The sequence below is a fragment of the Drosophila albomicans genome, chromosome 3 (assembly GCF_009650485.2).
Source record: "Drosophila albomicans strain 15112-1751.03 chromosome 3, ASM965048v2, whole genome shotgun sequence".
Classification (NCBI taxonomy): domain Eukaryota; kingdom Metazoa; phylum Arthropoda; class Insecta; order Diptera; family Drosophilidae; genus Drosophila; species Drosophila albomicans.
The window spans coordinates 14,989,712-15,000,854 of NC_047629.2; positions in this window are offsets into that span (position 1 = coordinate 14,989,712).

Here is an 11,143-nt window from a genome sequence, read left to right on the forward strand (position 1 = left end):
AAAATTAGTTTATAATTTCATAAATACTAAATCAAAGTTTAAAATGTTAAACGAAGAATTAAATTGTTATCGTACTATATGTAATGTAACAGAATTATTTCTTCATTTTATGTTAACCAACACTTTGGAAAACTTTATTCAAAGATCGGTTGAATATCACTGTAAAAAAAAGGCAACGTAAGAATACGAAGTTTTTAAAGCTCTCGATTACGTAAAATTTAATTTAAATAAAGATAACTAACAAAAAAGAGGATTTTGGTGTTTTAGGGCTTTAAAAATTCATGTAGCCTAATATTTAATGATACTAAAATTCTTATTAAATTTCGCCACTTTTTAAATTATGTTTATTATAAATAAAACGTGCAAAAAACAAATTATTTTCAGCTGTGTAAACATGTTGACAAGATGGTAAATAAAAATGTACCTAAAAATGCTTATAGCATATTGATAGTTTAGATTTTTTAAGCTTTATACTTATTTATTAAGTGAAGAATGTGTATAAGCTGAAAAAAGATTCTTAAACATGTTTTTAGAACAACATAATTAATAATTTACTTTTGCAATATTATTCAAGTTCATTAAACTCCTAAAAGGGTTAGGGTATCTTGAAGTTAATCATTCTTTTTTTTTATACTTTTTGTGTATCCCGTTATAGCATTTGTTGTTGTTATACTTTTTGTTTGTTATTTTAACTTTCGCCGTCCACACGTTTTTGGGTTTTTGTTTTGATTCTAAGTTTTGCATCGCAACGGGGCAATTGCGTTCAAGGGGCAAATTCTATTTTGGGATATTTTGAACTTTCATACGGTAATTGAACTTTTTCGATTCTTTGTTAGTCATTCACAAATACAACAATTATTTCTTTCAGTGTTGTTTTTTCACGCTAGTGACGTAGTGGCGTTTATCTACTTTGTATAAGTATTTTATACACATACACATATATTAGCCGAATCAAACGGTATTTGCTTTATTTTTAGGGGGTACTATAGGTTGCTTCTTATCAATAAGCTGCGATAAAGATGTGCTTATATAAGTTCTGACATCGATGGGCCATAAATTAGTTGTACGATAATGTCAAAAGCTGCAAATGCAATTCAATTGAAATTAATATCTATGCACACTTATTGCATGTCAGGTATGAGCGATTCCTAAAGATAAATACACTTCTTTATCATTCACACTGTCGTTTATCTGTCTATTTTATGTTATGTTATGTATCTTCAATTGGCCAATAATAGTATACTATTTATAGACTTCGTTGCAATCTCATTTTTCTGCACAAATTTGATAATAAAATGTTTACAAGGGTATTCTAACATCGGTATTTGCATTTTGGTATCTCGAATTGCTTTTTCTTTTTAATGGCAGTACGTCAAGTGATGCGACAACATTCAGATTTATTACTTGTATTTGGCTCAACATCAAATCCGATAAGCGGCTAAATGACAATACCAATCAATTTAATCCAATGACATGTCATGGAATACCTTATAATTTACATACAATGCCGTGTAATAGGCTAAGATAATACGAGTAGCTGATGGCCAATTAGAGTTACATGATTTTATTTATTTTTATGGGTGGCTATAAAATATATGACTTCTTAATTGCCGCAATACAGATAATAGCCATAATAATTGATGTATAAATCAGAATATGTACTATTGCATTTATAATATTTTTGTATAAAATATATTTCTCTAATCCTCGCATTAAATTGAGAAACTAGTTGGAATATATTTTGTTAATCATTTAACTAAAATTTCAAACACGATGGTAAATATTCAGTTGTCAAAAATTGATTTGAAAATTGTGCTGCATACTTTGGGGCTGACGTGAAAATGGTTCAGGTCTGGGTGGCAGTTGAGTATGGAAACACCACTAAACAAACTAAATAATAATACAAATAAAATACATTTAATAAATTCAAATTATTTTGCATCATTGATAACCAAAAACAAAATTGCTTAGTGGTATTTGGAAACTATTATAATCAACAATATCTTTTGATATATTCACCTTTAAATTAGTTCCCCTTTTTTAGATCCATACCAATGAGCTTACGACAGAAAGCTGTGGACTAAATTAGTTCAGCTTTTTTTGGAATTAACTACAACAAAAGCTGTTTGCTATGCCAAGAATTTGAAAAGGTAAACTCTGCTAACGGCTGCTATCGAAGACGCTGAGATAGGGAGTTGGCCAACAAAACGCCGGAAGATAAAAAAAAAACGTTAGCTGGCGGCTTTGGTAATAAGACTGCGATTAAGTGGAATTAACATGTGTAGCATGTATCGCTAGCGTTGACTCAATATTGACACGAGTGACGGACTGGGAGGAAATCGGTTCAGTCTTGACAAAGTTATGAGAGTTATTTGTAGTTCTGCTTATTTTTTTTTTTTTTTGTTTTTGAAAATTGACCGCCGTGGTGTCTGGTTAATGTATGTAATCGATTTCACACTACTTTTTAATCACGACAAACGATTTATTGTTTGCGTATAGCGAAGAGAAGAGAAGAGTTAAACAAACCCGAGGCGGATATGGGCGACGGGGAAAGGGAACAGTACAAATTGACTTGGCCACATTATTGGGCATTTGGCCGAACTGACTGCAGTTGGGCCAGGGTCTAAAGTATCTCACGCATTGCTGGTGCCGTTGTCGTTAACACACAAAAGGTTTTTATTGTGCGTATCCGTTGACAGCTTCAATCGTCGACTGAGACTGAGAAAGTGAGACAGCGAGTGAGAGAGAGAGAGAGAGAGAGAATAAGAGAGGCTGAGTTTGAAAAGCATGGATCGATTTGAGGTGCCAGCTCAGTCGACACCGTCGCGTTGTTTGTTATATTTGTTATTTATTTTGCGGTTATAATACTTATACTCGCCTTTTTATTGTATTTACAAAAAATATTGGCGGCCATTCAGTGCCGCAAAATACAAAACAAAAAAAAAACAAAAAACAACAAATGTGTGTGCGTTTTTTTTTTATTTTTACAGTTTAACTTTGGGTTTTGTACTCGCATCGCCGACCCGATGATAAATTAGCTTTGTACGTAAATTCGAAAAGAAAATCTGTATGTGAAAATGTATAACTACAAGCAAAAGTACTGGAAAAGAGGGCGCGGAGCGAGGCGAGTAATTGTGTAAATATCTTGTCGTTGCATGACAATAAGCCATACCTCGTATCCGATCCCTTAACCCGAGACTCTCCATCTCCAACTCGAAGCCATCATGAATGCCGCATTATTATTTTGTACTTTGTCAACTAAACAGCAACAACCCCGCGATGTGGCGTTGATGCGATGTGATAATTCAATGTCGCGCATCCAGCGCACGAACACCTCAATACAGATACAGATACAATATCTTTTATATGTTGTGTATATATAGTACTTGCATGCATATGAATGAATGTGCTACTCGTACGCACTGTTGATGACTGTTGATCTTTGTATTGATGACCGCGGTGTATATATATATTGTTTTTTTCTTTATTTTTTTTTTGTTAACATGCCAAAAGAATTGTAATTACGTCTCTGTCATCTCCATCTCGGTATCTGTATCTGTATCTGTATCTTGTCCCAGTCTTTCTTTAAATATGAGTATAAGCTTGTATCTCAACAATGGCATCAGCATAACAAAGCACAAATTGCTGTAAGCTCCGCTTCAGTTCCTGCCCCCCAGCCACCAACCACCAACCAGACATATCTGTCTTCTGTCTTCTGTCTTCTATATATATCTCTCTGTCTGTCTCACTTAATAAGCATTGAAGCTGAGTGAAAATAAAGCGCCTAAATAGTGTCAATGATTAATTGCTTTTGTGATTATGTGGAAATTTAATAGATTTTTTATTACGCTCGCTTGCAGGCCACATTGATATTCTATAAAGGTACACACAGAGAACTGAGAACACTGAGAATACAGAGAGCAAAGAGCTGGAGGCACGTATCCATTGACTGCAGCATCATTATTACCCTCAGTTATTTGTCAGTTTTGTATTTGTTTTACAAAAACTTCGACTGCTGTTCGTATGACAGTTGAATTGCTGCTGCTGTTGTTAGACACCATAAAAAAAGGGCCGCATCATTCTAACAATTTTGAAATTCAAATTGAAATTCACGCGTCACGCTGCCAACTGCAGTTCCTTTGCTCTTCCATTCAAAATTGCCCTTTGGGTGACTTATTTTTTGTCATCACATTAAGTTTGTTTTTTTCTAGCAACTGGTTAGCATATTTGTGTCGCAACTACTTGCTGCGACTTATATTAAATGTAATGCCGCCACAAATCCTCTAAGCTGACCACACACACACACACCCACACACGAATAGAAACCCTAGCAGCTATCCCATATCTTATCGTCGCAACCCCAACTCGTGTCCTTTTGCGACACATCGACAGACCAGCAATTGCACTACTCCTGGCAATCTGTTGAAATCCACACAAAGTCACAAAGAAAATACACATTGAAAGGGGAAATTCAAGTGGAAATTACTCAATTACAACGGGCGTAAGAAAATGAAAACGAAAACGAAGACGAAACGTAAAGTAACGCACATGATATACCAAATATAAACCCCAATGGCCAGTTGGCTTAACTGTGGGCCAAGCAACTTGGTATTACAACAACTCGTGCCACTTGCACTTCTTCGTCTTTTGACTCAGTGTCCTTGCTAGCGATGAGCGCGTGTCACGCATCATCGTGAGTCTTAATTGGAATTCGATTAAAATAAATAATTACATTTCGATCAAAACGATGTTTTCTTAAGCTTTTCTACATTTATGTAAACTAAAATCCTTAACGTTAATAAAACTCTTATAAAATGGTAATTTATTCAATCTTGACTACTTAAGAATTATTTAAAATGAATAGTAGCATTTTATTATTTCTCTGACAAGTTTTTAAAACAAATTTTATAACAAATAACTATGGGAAAATTGCACCAATTACTAGACTTTTGGCACTATTATATATATATTATATGGCTTATTTTGAAATGTTATTTTTTAATTATTTTATTCGATTTTTGACCTTCATTTTTATTTTTTTTTTTTCTCTTAAATGATAATATGTATAAATTTTGTAAAAACAATTTTTAAAAATGTAAATTATGTTGTTGATGGATATTATTGACTTATTTATTGAAAATACGTAAATACCAAAAGAAATTAAAACGGCTTAACAAATTTCACAGGGCTTAGAATACAATCAATCCAAATTTATATTGAATTTAGCCATGTATAAGAAAATATTTAAAATTCCCACTCGTATTCTGACCCCTTATTCTGTAATATTTGAAATTATGAAATTTCATGTCATCTCAAATAGTTTTAGCTGTCATATTACATATGTGTCGTGACACGAGCGCAGCCCTAAAACCTTATTGATAATTCTGTAATAACGTGGTGCGATAGCCAAGGAGGTGAAACCCTACAAAGCAATGCAATGTGCGCGATAATTGCACCCCATAAAAAGGGGGAGCCGGAGACATTATAACAGGACAATTATGTAACCTGATAAGAGCCAAGAAAAGTCGCAGACAGTGTCGTGAAATTAATAACTTGATGCTCCCCGCTTTCCACCGTTCCCGCCTCCAGACTGTTGGCCAAACATATTTATTACAAATAAAGAGACAAACATAAAAGGCAAACAAATAAACAGACTAAACAGCCGAACAAATAGCAAGTGTGGCAAGCTAAAGGGAGGGGAGAGGGGAAAGAGAAGACCGGTACAACAAAGGCGTTTGGGGCATTTAATAGGCTTAACTAGGGAAGTCCATCGAAGAAGCAGAGGAGAAGGAGGGGGTGAAGGAGGAGGGCAACACATGAAAGCAGAAAGAAAGAAAGAAGTGTTGACATATTGTTGTCGTTGTTGTTGTTGTTGTTGCGGCAATTTACACGTCAACTCAAGTACAAACTGAATTGCTTTTTGGATTTAGTTTTTTTTTTTTTTTTTGTGGGTTTATTTGATTTTTATTTTCGGGGTGTGGTTGCCTGATACAAGTTGTTCGCGGAACTGTTGGCAACTTGATGATATTGATTAGTTTTGCGGCACGTTCGCAAGTCACAGTAAATTAATTGAACTTCCTTCCCCTCCCCCTTCCCCCTTACTTACTACTAAGCTGCGCAGCTTTCAGTTTTCAGCTTTGCAAGCTTGCGATTGGTGCGTTGCCATCGGGCTTTGCATTTGTTTTTATTGCTCGCGAACATCTCGCTGAGGCTACTCGTATTACGAGTCAAATGAACACAACATAATACACACACACACACACACACTCACACGAAATGTCAATGTGTGTGTTATCAATGCTGCTTAGAGTTGTTCCTGGCGCTGTGCTGTGTTTCGATTCCAGCATTTCAATTTCCAATTTCGATTCCCATATTTATGCGCACGCTCTCGCTCGCGTCTCTCTCTCTCCGCTTTGAGGCTCGTTTGTCTCAGTCGCTCTCGCTCTCTCGCTCGCTTGCTGGCTTTGCTTATGCGCGCTCTCGCTCTCTCGTGCTCCCTCTCTCCTCGATTATTTTATCTGCTCATGCAAGCAGCCAATCACATTGCCGTTTCATTGCCAGGTGAGCTATTGGCGTTGTCGTATCAAAAACGAATTCCAATTGCAATTTGTAGACGCCTGACAAGCTGGCACCACACCCAAATAATACGCGATGATAATGACGAGGTGTGCTCAATAAATATGCCACAATTAAGAACACTTTCAATGCGAGGCACAAAAACAAGCGAATCGAGTTGATCGCGCTCTTTAATAGCCTGAACACCTGATGCATTTCAGACACACAAACACACACCCACACATAGACAATTGCATTTTTAACGCTCTTTTAATTGAGTTAGCTAATTAAATGACCCTCCCTGCGGCGAGGACAACAACAGAAAACAGACAACAGACATCCAAACAACAGAGGAACACCCACAATGGCTTCGTGCACTGTGGGAATTCGCACAGCTTTTGAGGGCATTAAAATGTGCGGCGTAATTGTTGGGTGGCATTTTATTGTGATTGGACAGCGCTGAAAAACTGTGCACACTTTTAATGTCTTTTGGGCCGAACCGAATCTGACAATAGCTCAGCTCAGCTCAGCTCAGTTCAACTCTGCTGTGTTCTGTGGAGCTTCGCTATGAGTTAAATGTTTAACTAAGGTATCTCCTCGTTTTCCCAGGCACACAGTCAAACACAAATTAGTCGGCGACTTGGGGTAATTGCTATGCACACACACACTAACACACTCACAGTGTCCAAGTCTTTAAGCTGCAGTCCAATAATTTCACGCAGTGCTAATTAATTGCCCAACAATCGGTGCGACAAAGTTATTCAAAATGCAGCGTGGGAAATGCAGCAACAACTTTCTGATCAACTCACAAACTTGTCGCTTCAGTTTGCTGCTTCGTTTTCAATTTTCACACCTGTGTGTGCTGGGCAATTCAATTGATTTCACCTTTGAATTGGACATCAGGCAGCAAATTCAATTAGTAATAAACAAGGCATTGATAAGCGCCTCAGGCATTCAAAAATCTACATCTGAGACTCGACTACAGATCTACGCTTCACATAGCCAACTTGTGTGACTATAAAATTTATTAAAGCCCGGGGGCTGCAATGAACAGAATCAGAGCCGTGAAGTCTGACTGGGGAAATGATGAAGATGGAGAGGGGTGGGAGAAGGGGGATGTCTTTGGTCGGTCTGCGCCCACGTGTGGCACTTATAATAAAGCAATTCAGGGAAATCATTTGCAGCGGGAGCCAGAGACAAGCGAGGCATTTGAAGTGCGCCTATTAAACGCTGCAAATCACAGTCGATGCGCAACAAGCTGTAAACTTGTTGCAAAAGATGAAATAAACCCAATGCGACTCTTCACATACAACCATTTATGCATGTACTCTATATGTGTATGAATATATGTGTGTGTGTGTGTGTGTGAGGCAGACAGAGCCAAAACCAGAACCATGCCATCAGCAAAGACCCCGAACACCAACGCAGCGTAAAGAGATCAAAATGAAAACATTTTAGTTCGAAGGCATCGCACACTGGCACAAAACATTGTAGAATAAGCTCACAAATTAATAGAAGAATTAAAAATGTTTTAAATTTGCGATATTGTTGATTTATTATATTATTATACAACTTAAGAATGTATATAGCATTAAAAAAAGGATGTGCAAGTTGTAATAAAGTTTTTTTGTTAATTTTTTTCTCAATTTAAGTTTCATTTGAAATTGAATAATTTATTTAAAATTTTTATTAACAATTCATTTTTAATTAGACAGATTGTGCATTTAATGTAAGTCAAATAAAATGATGAAAAATGTAATAAGAATTCAATTTAAGAGCTAGTTTTTAATAAATATATGAATAAATATATATATTTATACCCGCTACCTAAAGGGTAGAAGGGTATTATAACTTTGTGCCGGCAGGAGATGTATGTAACAGGTAGAAGGAGGCATCTCCGAACCTATAAAGTATATATATTCTTGATCAGCGTCAACAGCCGAGACGATATAGCCATGTCCGTCTGTCCGTCTGTCCGTCTGTGTGTCTGTGTGTCTGTCCGTCTGTCCGTATGAAACACTGGATCTCAGAGACTATAAGAGATAGAGCTATAATTTTTTTTCGACAGCATTTGTTATGTTTGCACGCAGATCAAGTTTGTTTCAAATTTTTGCCACGCCCACTTCCGCCCCCGCAAATCAAAAAAATCGAATAACAAGCGTATATACAATAATAACTATAGTAGTTATGATTCCTGAAAATTTGGTTGCAATCAGATAAAAATTGTCGAAGTTATTAAAGAAATACTTTTGTATGGGCAAAATCGCCTACTTACTAGGGGTCTAATTTGCTTTAGCCGACAATCTGATACATTGTGCCGTCTATGGTATATTTTGAATGCGGTACTATGTCGATATACCAAATATACCATTTGGTATATTTTTAGTATTTTTTGCAGTATATTCGGTATAATTTGAGAAAATACCGCAAATTATATTTCTTTTATTCAAAATGGGTAGAGGGTATCTCACAGTCGAGTACACTCGACTGTAGCTTTCTTACTTGTTTTATTTGGTCGACTGTTCGTAGTTCACGAAAATTATAATATTAGTAGATTACTTGGTTACTGTTGTACATAATAATAGAGTTATGTTATGTTAAGTTTAGTTATGCAAACAGTATAAAACAGTCACAAAGTGTATTAAAATGTAGTTCAATTGTTTGTTTTCAACAAAAATTTTATTCTAGCGCGATTTATTACATGACAAGCTTTTCTATATCCTTTCTTATCTAATCTAATGTATTTCATATACTAGTTTTTGCAGATATTATTATTAACTTCTTATCCAATTATAACTTGTTATAAATTGTATCATAGACACCTGGCGGAATTATAAACATTTATAACCTTTAAAGTACATTAAATTTCATCTGCGTCTCTTAGATCCTGAACCACTGTGCTCGCAATGCAAAAGACCAGGTCAGGCTCAATTCCAGTCGCTGTCCCAAGCAGAGACCGCGCATTCGTCTGCGTCTTCGTCCTCAGCATCGACATCGACATCAACATCAACCTCGTCATCGGCCGCATCCTCATCCTCATCCTCGCGTGGTATTTCGCCTTTTGCCTGTGTAAATCATTGAGGGCGTATAACGTTGCTTTTGCTCTTCATTTGTTGTATTTTATGCGTACATCTTCGCGGAAAACTCATAAAATTATTAAAAATCGTTTAAGTATTTCGGCATCTTTCATCGCTGCCACAGCGGAAGCAAAATAAAAATGCAGCCAGCTAACTATCCAGGCAAAAGTCTGCGCCCCCAACTCCAGTTCCCACTTCTCAGTCAGTCTCATTCCCAGTCTGCAGCCCCCATTGCCAAAGACCCTCAAGTGTGCCCCCGCCTTAGGGCCACAACAATGTTTTCAATAATCATTTCATCGCCACTCCCCACACCCCAACAAAATTATATGTAGTATGCAAGTTGTTGCAATGCCACAAGTTGTGCGGGTGTCAAGTGATCGATGCAACTATGATGAGGCTGAGATGCAAGGACGAGTCAAAGATACTGCGAGGGGAGAGCGCTAAATACATGTTATTAACACAGTTATAAATTGATTTGTCTAGGCTTAGATTTCAGAGTGTCTGCAACACTCTCTCGAAATATATCTTTATGTGAGCTTAATGATTTTATAAGTGTCGTAAAATTAATGGCATTGCGTTTGCTCGCACAGCACTTGGACAGGAGATCATAACAAACTATGGTATTTAGCTTATTCATTTACATACTATGTCTTAACTTTGCAGAAACCACTGACAACTTTTTCAGGCAGGTTTAGTTGGTTTTAAATTTAAATGGGAAAAGTTTATTTTAAAAGGGATATTTGGATTTTTTAATAGGATATATGTTTTTCGGATATATTTTTTAAGAACAACAGGTCAAATTTTTATTAAAATTCGTAAAATTGCTTTAAGAATTTGCATATACAAATTATAGCAAGCGTATTAAATTTTAATCTTACTTAACGGTCACTTAATCTTAAAAAGTATTATAGTATATTAATATACTGTTATTAAACATATATTAAATTCAAGCTAATTCATTTACATACCATGTCTTAACTTTTAATAAACCACTGACATCTGCAATTTTCAGGCAGGTTTTGTTGGTCTTCAGTTTAAATGTGAAAACTTGACATTAAAAGTGAATGCAGAATTTGTTTATAGTGCTTTTTAAGGATATATTTTTTAATGAACAGTTTAAGTTAAATTTTTTTTAAATTCCTAATATTGTCTTAAGAAAATTAAATTACCCATTAAAGCAAGCGTATAGTTATGTGTGTTATACAATCGTTATATGCTAATCTTACTTAACGGCCACTCAATCTTAATAAGTATCATAATATATTAATTACATATATAAAAATTATTATTAAAAGTAAATACATTTTGTAATACAGTTTTTAGCATAAGTTAAAGCTGTAAAGCTTCTCTATGAATTTCTTCTTATAAATTAGAGCAGGAATGTAATTATTAATATCATAATTTCAATATATACCATTCCTTCTCAACGTTTACTTAACATTCACTTAGCTGCAGTTGTTAGCACAATCACTTAATCACAAAAGTAATACACAAGGTAATATGTATTATCT